Here is a 12,498-nt window from a genome sequence, read left to right on the forward strand (position 1 = left end):
GCAGTGCAGCTATGCTTGATCCGGACTGCCAAGAATGAGTGGAGTCAAGACCCTGTCATCTGTTGTTCCTGAGTTGAGTCAAGAGCCTGTTGTCCGCGTTTCCTGGGTCAAGTCAAGAGCCTGCCGTCTGCAGTTCCTGGGTCGAGTCAAGAGCCTGCCGTCTGCAGTTCCTGGGTCGAGTCAAGACCCTGTCGTCTGCGGTTCCTGGCTCAAGTCAAGAGCCTGCCGTCCGCGGTTCCTGGGTCAAGTCGAGACCCTGCCGTCCGCGGTTCCTGGGTCAAGTCGAGACCCTGCCGTCTGTTGTTCCTGAGTCGAGTCAAGAGCCTGTCGTCCGCAGTTCCTGGGTCAAGTCAAGAGCCTGTTGTTCGCAGTTCCTGGGTCAAGTCAAGAGCCTGTCGTCTGCAGTTCCTGGGTCGAGTCAAGACCCTGCCATCTGCAGTTCCTGGGTCGAGTCAAGACCCTGTCGTCTGCAGTTCCTGGGTCAAGTCAAGACCCTGTCATCTGCAGTTCCTGGGTCAAGTCAAGACCCTGTCGTCTGCAGTTCCTGGGTCGAGTCAAGAGCCTGTCGTCTGCAGTTCCTGGGTCAAGTTAAGAGCCTGTCGTCTGCGGTTCCTGGGTCGAGTCAAGAGCCTGTCGTCTGCAGTTCCTGGGTCAAGTTAAGAGCATGTTGTCTGCGGTTCCTGGGTCGAGTCAAGACCCTGTCGTCTGCGGTTCCTGGGTCAAGTCAAGAGCCTGCCATCTGCAGTTCCTGGGTCGAGTCAAGAGCCTGTCGTCTGCAGTTCCTGGGTCAAGTTAAGAGCATGTCGTCTGCGGTTCCTGGGTCGAGTCAAGACCCTGTCGTCTGCAGTTCCTGGGACAAGTCAAGACCCTGTCGTCTGCAGTTCCTGGGTCGAGTCAAGACCCTGTCGTCTGCAGTTCCTGGGTCAAGTTAAGAGCCTGTCGTCTGCGGTTCCTGGGTCGAGTCAAGGGCCTGTCGTCTGCAGTTCCTGGGTCGAGTCAAGAGCCTGTCGTCTGCAGTTCCTGGGTCAAGTCAAGAGCCTGTCGTCCGCAGTTCCTGGGTCGAGTCAAGACCCTGTCGTCTGCAGTTCCTGGGTCGAGTCAAGAGCCTGTCGTCCGCAGTTCCTGGGTCGAGTCAAGACCCTGTCGTCTGCAGTTCCTGGGTCGAGTCAAGAGCCTGTCGTCTGCAGTTCCTGGGTCAAGTTAAGAGCATGTCGTCTGCGGTTCCTGGGTCGAGTCAAGACCCTGTCGTCTGCAGTTCCTGGGTCGCGTCGACAGCTTGCCGCTTCATGTGCTACCCAGAGTCAAGATACGAATGGACTGTCATTGTTTGTTTTAGTCGTCTTGTGTCTGGCTAAGTATTGCTGGCTGTTTGCCACTACTCCAAGCCGTGATACGAATTGTCTTTCATTGTTTGTTTTGTCGTTTCGTACCCAGCTGAGTAGGTCTGGCCGTTTGCTGCTCCTCCAAGCAAGATACAAATCATCTGACTTTGTTTGGTGTTATCATCTCTGTGTTCCAAGTTCTAGGCTCTGTGTTCCAATTCCAAGCCCCGGCTCCTAGTCCAACTCCAGGATCTGAGACCCGGCTCCTAGTCCAACTCCAGGATCTGAGACCCGGCTCTTAGTCCAACTCCAGGATCTGAGACCCCGCTCCTAGTCCAACTCCAGGATCTGAGACCCGGCTCCTAGTCCAACTCCAGGATCTGAGACCCAGCTCCTAGTCCAACTCCAGGATCTGAGACCCGGCTCTTAGTCCAACTCCAGGATCTGAGACCCCGCTCCTAGTCCAACTCCAGGTTCTGAGACCCGGCTCCTAGTCCAACTCCAGGATCTGAGACCCGGCTCCTAGTCCAACTCCGGGTTCTGAGACCCGGCTCCTAGTCCAACTCCAGGATCTGAGACCCGGCTCCTAGTCCAACTCCGGGATCTGAGACCCGGCTCCTAATCCAACTCCAGGTTCTGAGACCCGGCTCCTAGGTCAAGTCCAGGATCTGAGACCCGGCTCCTAGTCCAAGTCCAGGATCTGAGACCCGGCTCCTAGTCCAACTCCAGGTTCTGAGACCCGGCTCCTAGTCCAACTCCAGGTTCTGAGACCCGGCTCCTAGTCCAACTCCAGGATCTGAGACCCGGCTCCTAGTCCAACTCCAGGATCTGAGACCCGGCTCCTAGTCCAACTCCAGGTTCTGAGACCCGGCTCCTAGTCCAACTCCAGGATCTGAGACCCGGCTCCTAGTCCAACTCCAGTTCCAAGCCCCGGCTCCTAGTCCAACTCCAGGTTTTGAGACCCGGCTCCTTGTCCAACTCCAGGTTCTGAGACCCCGCTCCTAGTCCAACTCCAGGTTCCAAGCCCCTGCTCCTAGTCCAAGTCCAGGATCTGAGACCCGGCTCCTAGTCCAACTCCAGGATCTGAGACCCGGCTCCTAGTCCAACTCCAGGATCTGAGACCCGGCTCCTAGTCCAAGTCCAGGATCTGAGACCCGGCTCCTAGTCCAACTCCAGGATCTGAGACCCGGCTCCTAGTCCAACTCCAGGATCTGAGACCCGGCTCCTAGTCCAACTCCAGGATCTGAGACCCGGCTCCTAGTCCAAGTCCAGGATCTGAGACCCGGCTCCTAGTCCAACTCCAGGATCTGAGACCCGGCTCCTAGTCCAACTCCAGGATCTGAGACCCGGCTCCTAGTCCAACTCCAGGTTCTGAGACCCGGCTCCTAGTCCAACTCCAGGATCTGAGACCCAGCTCCTAGTCCAACTCCAGGATCTGAGACCCGGCTCCTAGTCCAACTCCAGGTTCCAAGCCCCTGCTCCTAGTCCAACTCCAGGTTCTGAGACCCGGCTCCTAGTCCAACTCCAGGATCTGAGACCCCGCTCCTAGTCCAACTCCAGGATCTGAGACCCCGCTCATAGTCCAACTCCAGGTTCCAAGCCCCTGCTCCTAGTCCAAGTCCAGGATCTGAGACCCGGCTCCTAGTCCAAGTCCAGGTTCTGAGACCCGGCTCCTAGTCCAAGTCCAGGTTCTGAGACCCGGCCCCTAGTCCAAGTCCAGGTTCTGAGACCCGGCTCCTAGTCCAAGTCCAGGTTCTGAGACCCGGCTCCTAGTCCAAGTCCAGGATCTGAGACCCGGCTCCTAGTCCAACTCCAGGTTCTGAGACCAGACTCCTAGTCCAACTCCAGGATCTGAGAGCCGGCTCCTAATCCAAGTCCAGGATCTGAGACCCGGCTCCTAGTCCAAGTCCAGGATCTGAGACCCGGCTCCTAGTCCAAGTCCAGGATCTGAGACCCGGCTCCTAGTCCAACTCCAGGATCTGAGACCCGGCTCCTAGTCCAACTCCAGGATCTGAGACCCGGCTCCTAGTCCAACTCCAGGTTCTGAGACCCGGCTCCTAATCCAACTCCAGGATCTGAGACCAGGCTCCTAGTCCAACTCCAGGATCTGAGACCCGGCTCCTAGTCCAACTCCAGGTTCCAAGCCCCTGCTCCTAGTCCAACTCCAGGTTCTGAGACCCGGCTCCTAGTCCAACTCCAGGATCTGAGACCCCGCTCCTAGTCCAACTCCAGGATCTGAGACCCCGCTCCTAGTCCAACTCCAGGTTCCAAGCCCCTGCTCCTAGTCCAAGTCCAGGATCTGAGACCCGGCTCCTAGTCCAAGTCCAGGTTCTGAGACCCGGCTCCTAGTCCAAGTCCAGGTTCTGAGACCCGGCTCCTAGTCCAAGTCCAGGTTCTGAGACCCGGCTCCTAGTCCAAGTCCAGGTTCTGAGACCCGGCTCCTAGTCCAACTCCAGGTTCTGAGACCAGACTCCTAGTCCAACTCCAGGATCTGAGAGCCGGCTCCTAATCCAAGTCCAGGATCTGAGACCCGGCTCCTAGTCCAAGTCCAGGATCTGAGACCCGGCTCCTAGTCCAAGTCCAGGATCTGAGACCCGGCTCCTAGTCCAACTCCAGGATCTGAGACCCGGCTCCTAGTCCAACTCCAGGATCTGAGACCCGGCTCCTAGTCCAACTCCAGGTTCTGAGACCCGGCTCCTAATCCAACTCCAGGATCTGAGACCAGGCTCCTAGTCCAACTCCAGGATCTGAGACCCGGCTCCTAGTCCAACTCCAGGTTCCAAGCCCCTGCTCCTAGTCCAACTCCAGGTTCTGAGACCCGGCTCCTAGTCCAACTCCAGGATCTGAGACCCCGCTCCTAGTCCAACTCCAGGATCTGAGACCCCGCTCCTAGTCCAACTCCAGGTTCCAAGCCCCTGCTCCTAGTCCAAGTCCAGGATCTGAGACCCGGCTCCTAGTCCAAGTCCAGGTTCTGAGACCCGGCTCCTAGTCCAAGTCCAGGTTCTGAGACCCGGCTCCTAGTCCAAGTCCAGGTTCTGAGACCCGGCTCCTAGTCCAAGTCCAGGTTCTGAGACCCGGCTCCTAGTCCAAGTCCAGGATCTGAGACCTGGCTCCTAGTCCAACTCCAGGTTCTGAGACCAGACTCCTAGTCCAACTCCAGGATCTGAGACCCGACTCCTAGTCCACCTCCAGGTTCTGAGACCCGGCTCCTAGTCCAACTCCAGGATCTGAGACCCAGCTCCTAGTCCAACTCCAGGATCTGAGACCCGGCTCCTAGTCCAACTCCAGGTTCCAAGCCCCTGCTCCTAGTCCAACTCCAGGTTCTGAGACCCGGCTCCTAGTCCAAGTCCAGGATCTGAGACCCGGCTCCTAGTCCAACTCCAGGTTCTGAGACCCAGCTCCTAGTCCAACTCCAGGATCTGAGACCCGGCTCCTAGTCCAACTCCAGGTTCTGAGACCCGGCTCCTAGTCCAACTCCAGGATCTGAGACCCGGCTCCTAGTCCAACTCCAGGTTCTGAGACCCGGCTCCTAGTCCAAGTCCAGGATCTGAGACCCGGCTCCTAGTCCAACTCCAGGTTCTGAGACCCGGCTCCTAGTCCAACTCCAGGTTCTGAGACCCGGCTCCTAGTCCAACTCCAGGTTCTGAGACCCGGCTCCTAGTCCAAGTCCAGGATCTGAGACCCGGCTCCTAGTCCAACTCCAGGTTCTGAGACCCGGCTCCTAGTCCAACTCCAGGTTCTGAGACCCGGCTCCTAGTCCAACTCCAGGATCTGAGACCCGGCTCCTAGTCCAACTCCAGTTCCAAGCCCCGGCTCCTAGTCCAACTCCAGGTTTTGAGACCCGGCTCCTTGTCCAACTCCAGGTTCTGAGACCCCGCTCCTAGTCCAACTCCAGGTTCCAAGCCCCTGCTCCTAGTCCAAGTCCAGGATCTGAGACCCGGCTCCTAGTCCAACTCCAGGTTCTGAGACCCGGCTCCTAGTCCAACTCCAGGATCTGAGACCCAGCTCCTAGTCCAACTCCAGGATCTGAGACCCGGCTCCTAGTCCAACTCCAGGTTCCAAGCCCCTGCTCCTAGTCCAACTCCAGGTTCTGAGACCCGGCTCCTAGTCCAACTCAAGGATCTGAGACCCCGCTCCTAGTCCAACTCCAGGATCTGAGACCCCGCTCCTAGTCCAACTCCAGGTTCCAAGCCCCTGCTCCTAGTCCAAGTCCAGGATCTGAGACCCGGCTCCTAGTCCAACTCCAGGTTCTGAGACCCGGCTCCTAGTCCAAGTCCAGGTTCTGAGACCCGGCTCCTAGTCCGTCCAGGTTCTGAGACCCGGCTCCTAGTCCAAGTCCAGGTTCTGAGACCCTGCTCCTAGTCCAAGTCCAGGATCTGAGACCCGGCTCCTAGTCCAACTCCAGGTTCTGAGACCAGACTCCTAGTCCAACTCCAGGATCTGAGACCCGGCTCCTAATCCAAGTCCAGGATCTGAGACCCGGCTCCTAGTCCAAGTCCAGGATCTGAGACCCGGCTCCTAGTCCAAGTCCAGGATCTGAGACCCGGCTCCTAGTCCAACTCCAGGATCTGAGACCCGGCTCCTAGTCCAACTCCAGGATCTGAGACCCGGCTCCTAGTCCAACTCCAGGTTCTGGGACCCGGCTCCTAGTCCAACTCCAGGATCTGAGACCCGGCTCCTAGTCCAACTCCAGGATCTGAGACCCGGCTCCTAGTCCAACTCCAGGTTCCAAGCCCCTGCTCCTAGTCCAACTCCAAGATCTGAGACCCCGCTCCTAGTCCAACTCCAGGATCTGAGACCCCGCTCCTAGTCCAACTCCAGGTTCCAAGCCCCTGCTCCTAGTCCAAGTCCAGGATCTGAGACCCGGCTCCTAGTCCAAGTCCAGGTTCTGAGACCCGGCTCCTAGTCCAAGTCCAGGTTCTGAGACCCGGCTCCTAGTCCAAGTCCAGGTTCTGAGACCCGGCTCCTAGTCCAAGTCCAGGTTCTGAGACCCGGCTCCTAGTCCAAGTCCAGGATCTGAGACCCGGCTCCTAGTCCAACTCCAGGTTCTGAGACCAGACTCCTAGTCCAACTCCAGGATCTGAGACCCGGCTCCTAGTCCAACTCCAGGATCTGAGACCCAGCTCCTAGTCCAACTCCAGGTTCTGAGACCCGGCTCCTAGTCCAACTCCAGGATCTGAGACCCAGCTCCTAGTCCAACTCCAGGATCTGAGACCCGGCTCCTAGTCCAACTCCAGGTTCCAAGCCCCTGCTCCTAGTCCAACTCCAGGTTCTGAGACCCGGCTCCTAGTCCAACTCCAGGATCTGAGACCCCGCTCCTAGTCCAACTCCAGGATCTGAGACCCCGCTCCTAGTCCAACTCCAGGTTCCAAGCCCCTGCTCCTAGTCCAAGTCCAGGATCTGAGACCCGGCTCCTAGTCCAAGTCCAGGTTCTGAGACCCGGCTCCTAGTCCAAGTCCAGGTTCTGAGACCCGGCTCCTAGTCCAAGTCCAGGTTCTGAGACCCGGCTCCTAGTCCAAGTCCAGGTTCTGAGACCCGGCTCCTAGTCCAAGTCCAGGATCTGAGACCTGGCTCCTAGTCCAACTCCAGGTTCTGAGACCAGACTCCTAGTCCAACTCCAGGATCTGAGACCCGGCTCCTAGTCCAACTCCAGGATCTGAAACCCGGCTCCTAATCCAACTCCAGGTTCTGAGACCCGGCTCCTAGTCCAACTCCAGGATCTGAGACCCGGCTCCTAGTCCAACTCCAGGATCTGAGACCCGGCTCCTAGTCCAACTCCAGGTTCCAAACCCCTGCTCCTAGTCCAACTCCAGGTTCTGAGACCCGGCTCCTAGTCCAACTCCAGGATCTGAGACCCCGCTCCTAGTCCAACTCCAGGATCTGAGACCCCGCTCCTAGTCCAACTCCAGGTTCCAAGCCCCTGCTCCTAGTCCAAGTCCAGGATCTGAGACCCGGCTCCTAGTCCAAGTCCAGGTTCTGAGACCCGGCTCCTAGTCCAAGTCCAGGTTCTGAGACCCGGCTCCTAGTCCAAGTCCAGGTTCTGAGACCCGGCTCCTAGTCCAAGTCCAGGTTCTGAGACCCGGCTCCTAGTCCAAGTCCAGGATCTGAGACCCGGCTCCTAGTCCAACTCCAGGTTCTGAGACCAGACTCCTAGTCCAACTCCAGGATCTGAGACCCGGCTCCTAATCCAAGTCCAGGATCTGAGACCCGGCTCCTAGTCCAAGTCCAGGATCTGAGACCCGGCTCCTAGTCCAACTCCAGGATCTGAGACCCGGCTCCTAGTCCAACTCCAGGATCTGAGACCCGGCTCCTAGTCCAACTCCAGGTTCCAAGCCCCTGCTCCTAGTCCAAGTCCAGGATCTGAGACCCGGCTCCTAGTTCAAGTCCAGGTTCTGAGACCCGGCTCCTAGTCCACGTCCAGGTTCTGAGACCCGGCTCCTAGTCCAAGTCCAGGTTCTGAGACCCGGCTCCTAGTCCAAGTCCAGGTTCTGAGACCCGGCTCCTAGTCCAAGTCCAGGATCTGAGACCCGGCTCCTAGTCCAACTCCAGGATCTGAGACCCGGCTCCTAGTCCAACTCCAGGTTCTGAGACCCGGCTCCTAGTCCAACTCCAGGATCTGAGACCCAGCTCCTAGTCCAACTCCAGGATCTGAGACCCGGCTCCTAGTCCAACTCCAGGATCTGAGACCCGGCTCCTAGTCCAAGTCCAGGATCTGAGTCCCGGCTCCTAGTCCAAGTCCAGGTTCTGAGACCCAGCTCGGTTCTGGGTTCCTAGTCAAGTGCGAGTCCTGGCTCAGAGTCCAAGTCAAGTTGTGAGTCCAAGTCTAGTCCAAGTCCATCTCCGTGTCAAGTCTCTGTGCCCGTGTCCTGCACTTGGGTCCTCTTCCAGTTGCTCCAGCCACCACCTCCCAATGCCCTGTTGCAACGGATAATGACAAATCTGATAATGTCAAGAGTGACATAGGTCTGGGTAGCCTTGAGATTTATATGTGAAAACTAATTATAGACAAGCAATAAGGCTTGCACCAGAAGTTCATGGCAAATTAATTAAAATGGAATTGGACATTGGCTCAGCTGTTTCAGTCACTCCAGAAAATGAGTTTGAATAGCATTTCAAAGATACTGAACCGCTTGTTGCATCCTGGAGGAAACATAACTCCTTTGGAATAACATTCATAGCTGTGCAATACAAAGACCAACAAGCCACATTTGGCTTGTATGTGGTAAAAACAGGAAGGCCAACATTTTGGGACTGTGATTGGTTGAGATAAATTTGATTGGAAATCCATCCAGAATTTGCATGCCACATCCTCACTGGATGATGGCATTATCGTCTCCTTGCTGTACACCATGAACTGCCGCCCAATAGATGGCAAACAGGCGTGGGTGCCAATCTCTGTGCCTCTGGTTGGACAGCATATTGGACCAAGGAAGGAGTATGCTGCCAAGAGGGATTGTGAAACTGATGAAAGCAGTGGTCTGACTACAACCGTTTTTGTAGGCAACGTACCCGAGAAAGCTTCTGATATGTTAATCAGACAGTTACTTGCGGAATGCAGTTTGCTTTTAAGCTGTAAGTGAGTTCAAGAAAGTTCAGGAAAGTTGCAGCCTTCGACTCTGCATGCATTAAAGTTATCGCATGAACCAAGTACGAGACAAAAGGCTGCTTGTAAAAGTAGATGCAAAGACCAAAGTCCAGCTGGATGAATGGAAGGATTAAAAGTAAGGAGTCTACAGAGATGCAAAAACGGAGCTTTGGTCAGATGCTGTGGATGAGGAAAACGGGAGGAAGAGATCAGATCGCAAAGGAAGCAATAGAATAATTTATAAGAGAATATTATTAATAAATTGTGAACGAAATGCACCTTCAAGATGGAAGAAGAAGAAGAAGAAGAAGAAGAAGAAGAAGAAGAAGAAGAAGAAGAAGAAGAAGAAGAAGAAGAAGGAGAAGGAGGAGAAGGAGAAGGAGAAGGAGAAGGAGAAGGAGGAGAAGGAGGAGGAGAAGGAGGAGAAGGAGGAGAAGGAGGAGGAGGAGGAGAAGGAGAAGGAGAAGGAGAAGGAGAAGGAGGAGAAGGAGGAGGAGAAGGAGAAGGAGAAGGAGGAGAAGGAGGAGGAGAAGGAGAAGGAGGAGAAGGAGGAGGAGAAGGAGAAGGAGGAGGAGAAGGAGAAGGAGGAGGAGAAGGAGAAGGAGAAGGAGAAGGAGGAGAAGGAGGAGGAGAAGGAGAAGGAGAAGGAGAAGGAGGAGAAAGAGGAGGAGAAGGAGAAGGAGGAGGAGAAGGAGAAGGAGGAGGAGAAGAAGAAGAAGAAGTGTTCTGTATATAATATTTCAGTAATATTTGAGTAATCTTGTAAATATACTGTTGATTATTTGTTGAAATAATTCATTATGGGTTTTCGTAAAGGGGATTGCTCACGTCATGACGCTTACCACATGGAACGTGCGCGCTTCGCTTGAAGTAAATATGAATCCAGACTCGGACACCCTTGTTTTTATTCCGATTTATATTAATTTATATTTTGGAGTTACAAAAGATAACAGTTTTCTTAAACGTTGTAATTGTACGTTGTGATTGTTACTGGTGAGTAGAGCAGCCGTGTCTTAACGAAGCATCAGTTGTTGAAATGCTGGAGAAACTCAGGAATTTCATCATAGAGGAATAAACAGTTGACGTTTCGGGCCGAGACCCTTCATCAAGACTGGAATCATAAAAGAAACGGGCAGAAGGGCGGTCCTTTTGCTTACAAAGCCGGGACTCGGCGTGTGTGTGCTTCTGAGTATGCCCAGCAGCCCGTTACGTGGAATTGTGGCTCCAGGGCTGGGAAGGGAATGGGAGAAGCAGGTGGCAATTCATTGGTTCAGCGGCTGGGAATGTGGTGCTGGAGATAGAAACTGGGCGGCTCGGGAGAACGCAGAGCGCGCACACACAGATGACCAAAATACGGTGGACGGCGGCGGTTTATTAATTAGTGTCAACTTCAGGCACAAATCTCCGCACTCGTGAACAGAAGCCGAGATACAAGGTACACTTAACGTTTAATAGCTTTGGTCGACTTCTCTTTTCTGCCACTTGGAAAGTTGTGTTTAAGTTGCAGTAACAACTGTTAGCTGGGCTCCGGTTACAGCTTTCCAAACCGTATCATCAGCTGCGATGCAAAGCTGTGAACACAAGTCACGCTAAGGTAGTTTACTCTCCGCAGTTCACTCGTAATGTGCTGTTTGCTTTGGGAGTCGTGTATGGGATCGCGTATTGTTTCATGGTTGACAGCTGAAGGATGACTTAGAGCAGAGCCATTTCCCAACCCTAGTCGGGATTTTCGAGAAGTCATGTTTTCCAAAGATTAGGCTGACAGACTACAGAAGTGTCCGAACATCTGACGGTGCGCGTTTACCGGTTGTCTTCGCCGTGAAGATGCCTACTTGCCCGCAGTGGTCAGAATACTGAACATAAGGCTCGGGATGCCATGTTACAGCTGTGCGAGACTTTGGGGAGACCACAGCTGGAGTGTTTTGTGAAGTTCTTTTTCACCTAGCTCTAGGAAGGGTGTCATTAATCTGGGTGAAAAGGTTCAGGAGGACGTTGCAAGGACTGGAGTGCTTGAGTTATAAAGAGAAACTGGATAGGTTGGGGCTTTCCTCCTTGGAGCGTGGAGGCTGGAGGTGAATTTGTCGAGGTATGTATAACCATGAGCAGTGTAGAATAGGTGGGTGGCCGCGGTTTTGTTTTCCCATGGTTAGGGATTCTAAAAGTACTGTGCACCTGTTTAAGGTGAGAGAGAACCTATTTAAAAAGGACCTGGGGGTGGGTGCTTCACACAGAGTGCAGAGGGTTTATTAAATTAGCTGACAGAGGAGTTTAAAAGACACTTGGACAGAGATACATGGATAGGGCAGGTTTAGAACAGGGAGGTTCCCAGCTTGGGGTCCAGGGACCCCTTGGTTAATGGTAGGGGTCCATGGCATTTAAAAAGAAGCTGGGAATCCCTGGTTTGGAAGAGTGTGGGCCAAAAGCAGGCAAGGTGGAGCTAGCTTAAGTAGTCGACTTGGTTGGCATGGATGAGTTGGTCTGAAGGGCCTGTTCTCTTGCTGTATGGTTCTATAGCTCTATGTTGCTAGCACTGGATTTCTGGAGTGATTGCTGATGACCTTTAACCTGTTTGATGTCAGGTTTAGCAACTCAGATTTGCTGAAATACTCCAAAACGTTTCATAATTAACCAGTGATTCTATTCTGAGACATTGGAAGTTAATTCCATAAGGTCGACAGTTCAGCAATGTTTGAGCATTCTAAACCTTAAAAAAAACAGCTGTTTTATAGTTTTAAGGAATCTGTTCAACAAGATGAACTTGAGATCCTTCCAGCCAACAGCTCTAAGCTTATTCTGAGCCCAGGGACTGTTTCCTCTCACTGTTAAGACCCAAAATCAAAAAAAGGCAAAAAAAAAACTATAAATGCTGGAAATTTGAAATAACAATAGAAAATGCTAGAATAGAACAATAGAAAATTCAGCCAGTCAAACAGCATCTCTGGAGAGAGAAAAAGATTTGACAATGACCTTTCATTAGAACTGGAAAAAGTTAGAAATTAAACATGTTTTGTATTGTAGATACGTAAAATTAAAAAGAGATAAATTAGGACAGAGGGAAAAATACTGGAAACATGTTTTATAAACTACTGGAATAGCTGGAAATGTGAAATAAAGGTGAATACTAAAAACTATTAACAGGTCCTCCAAACCAGAGCAAGGTAGGGATCACCAGGGTTTCTCCAGCCTCCATGTTCAATAGATTTTCCTTCCTAATTTCTGCCAACTTTAACATGCAGTCACTTCCCTACTTGTCCCTTTCAGCATTCTGAAAGAACCATTTGCTGATTCGCTCTTCCATACCCACAAATGCTCACTTTTCTTCTCATGACCCACAGGAGATATGACATCTGCCATTTTACTTCTTCCCCTCCTACCATCCAGGGACCCACCATTGCTTTCAGGTGAAGCAGCATTTGAGTTTAGTCCACTGCATTTATTCTTAATGCTGTGGTCACCTGTGCAGTGGAGAAACCCCATCATGGGATTGCGTGATCAAATTGCAAGGCACCTCCATTCAGTTGGCAAACAAGGCCTGTTGGCTGTCAAATTTTAACTCTCTGTCCCAGTGTCACTCTGATCTCCCTGTTTTTG

The 12,498-nt window shown here is 53.2% G+C and overlaps 1 protein-coding gene across 14 annotated transcripts in view; it reads left to right on the forward strand.

Annotated features, from left to right (window-relative positions):
* Positions 1 to 9,821: 9,821 nt before the first annotated feature.
* si:ch211-260e23.9 (uncharacterized protein LOC555795 homolog) overlaps positions 9,822 to 12,498 on the forward strand; it is a 43,151-nt gene continuing 40,474 nt past the window's right edge. For 3 of the 14 annotated variants that reach the window (XR_009516281.1, XR_009516293.1, XR_009516292.1), the window contains exon 1: positions 9,982 to 10,342. The gene's annotated coding sequence lies outside the window, so the exon portion shown is untranslated. The other 11 variants (XR_009516290.1, XR_009516280.1, XR_009516289.1 and 8 more) reach the window with 10 other exon arrangements.

Source organism: Hypanus sabinus, chromosome 17 (assembly GCF_030144855.1).
Source record: "Hypanus sabinus isolate sHypSab1 chromosome 17, sHypSab1.hap1, whole genome shotgun sequence".
Classification (NCBI taxonomy): domain Eukaryota; kingdom Metazoa; phylum Chordata; class Chondrichthyes; order Myliobatiformes; family Dasyatidae; genus Hypanus; species Hypanus sabinus.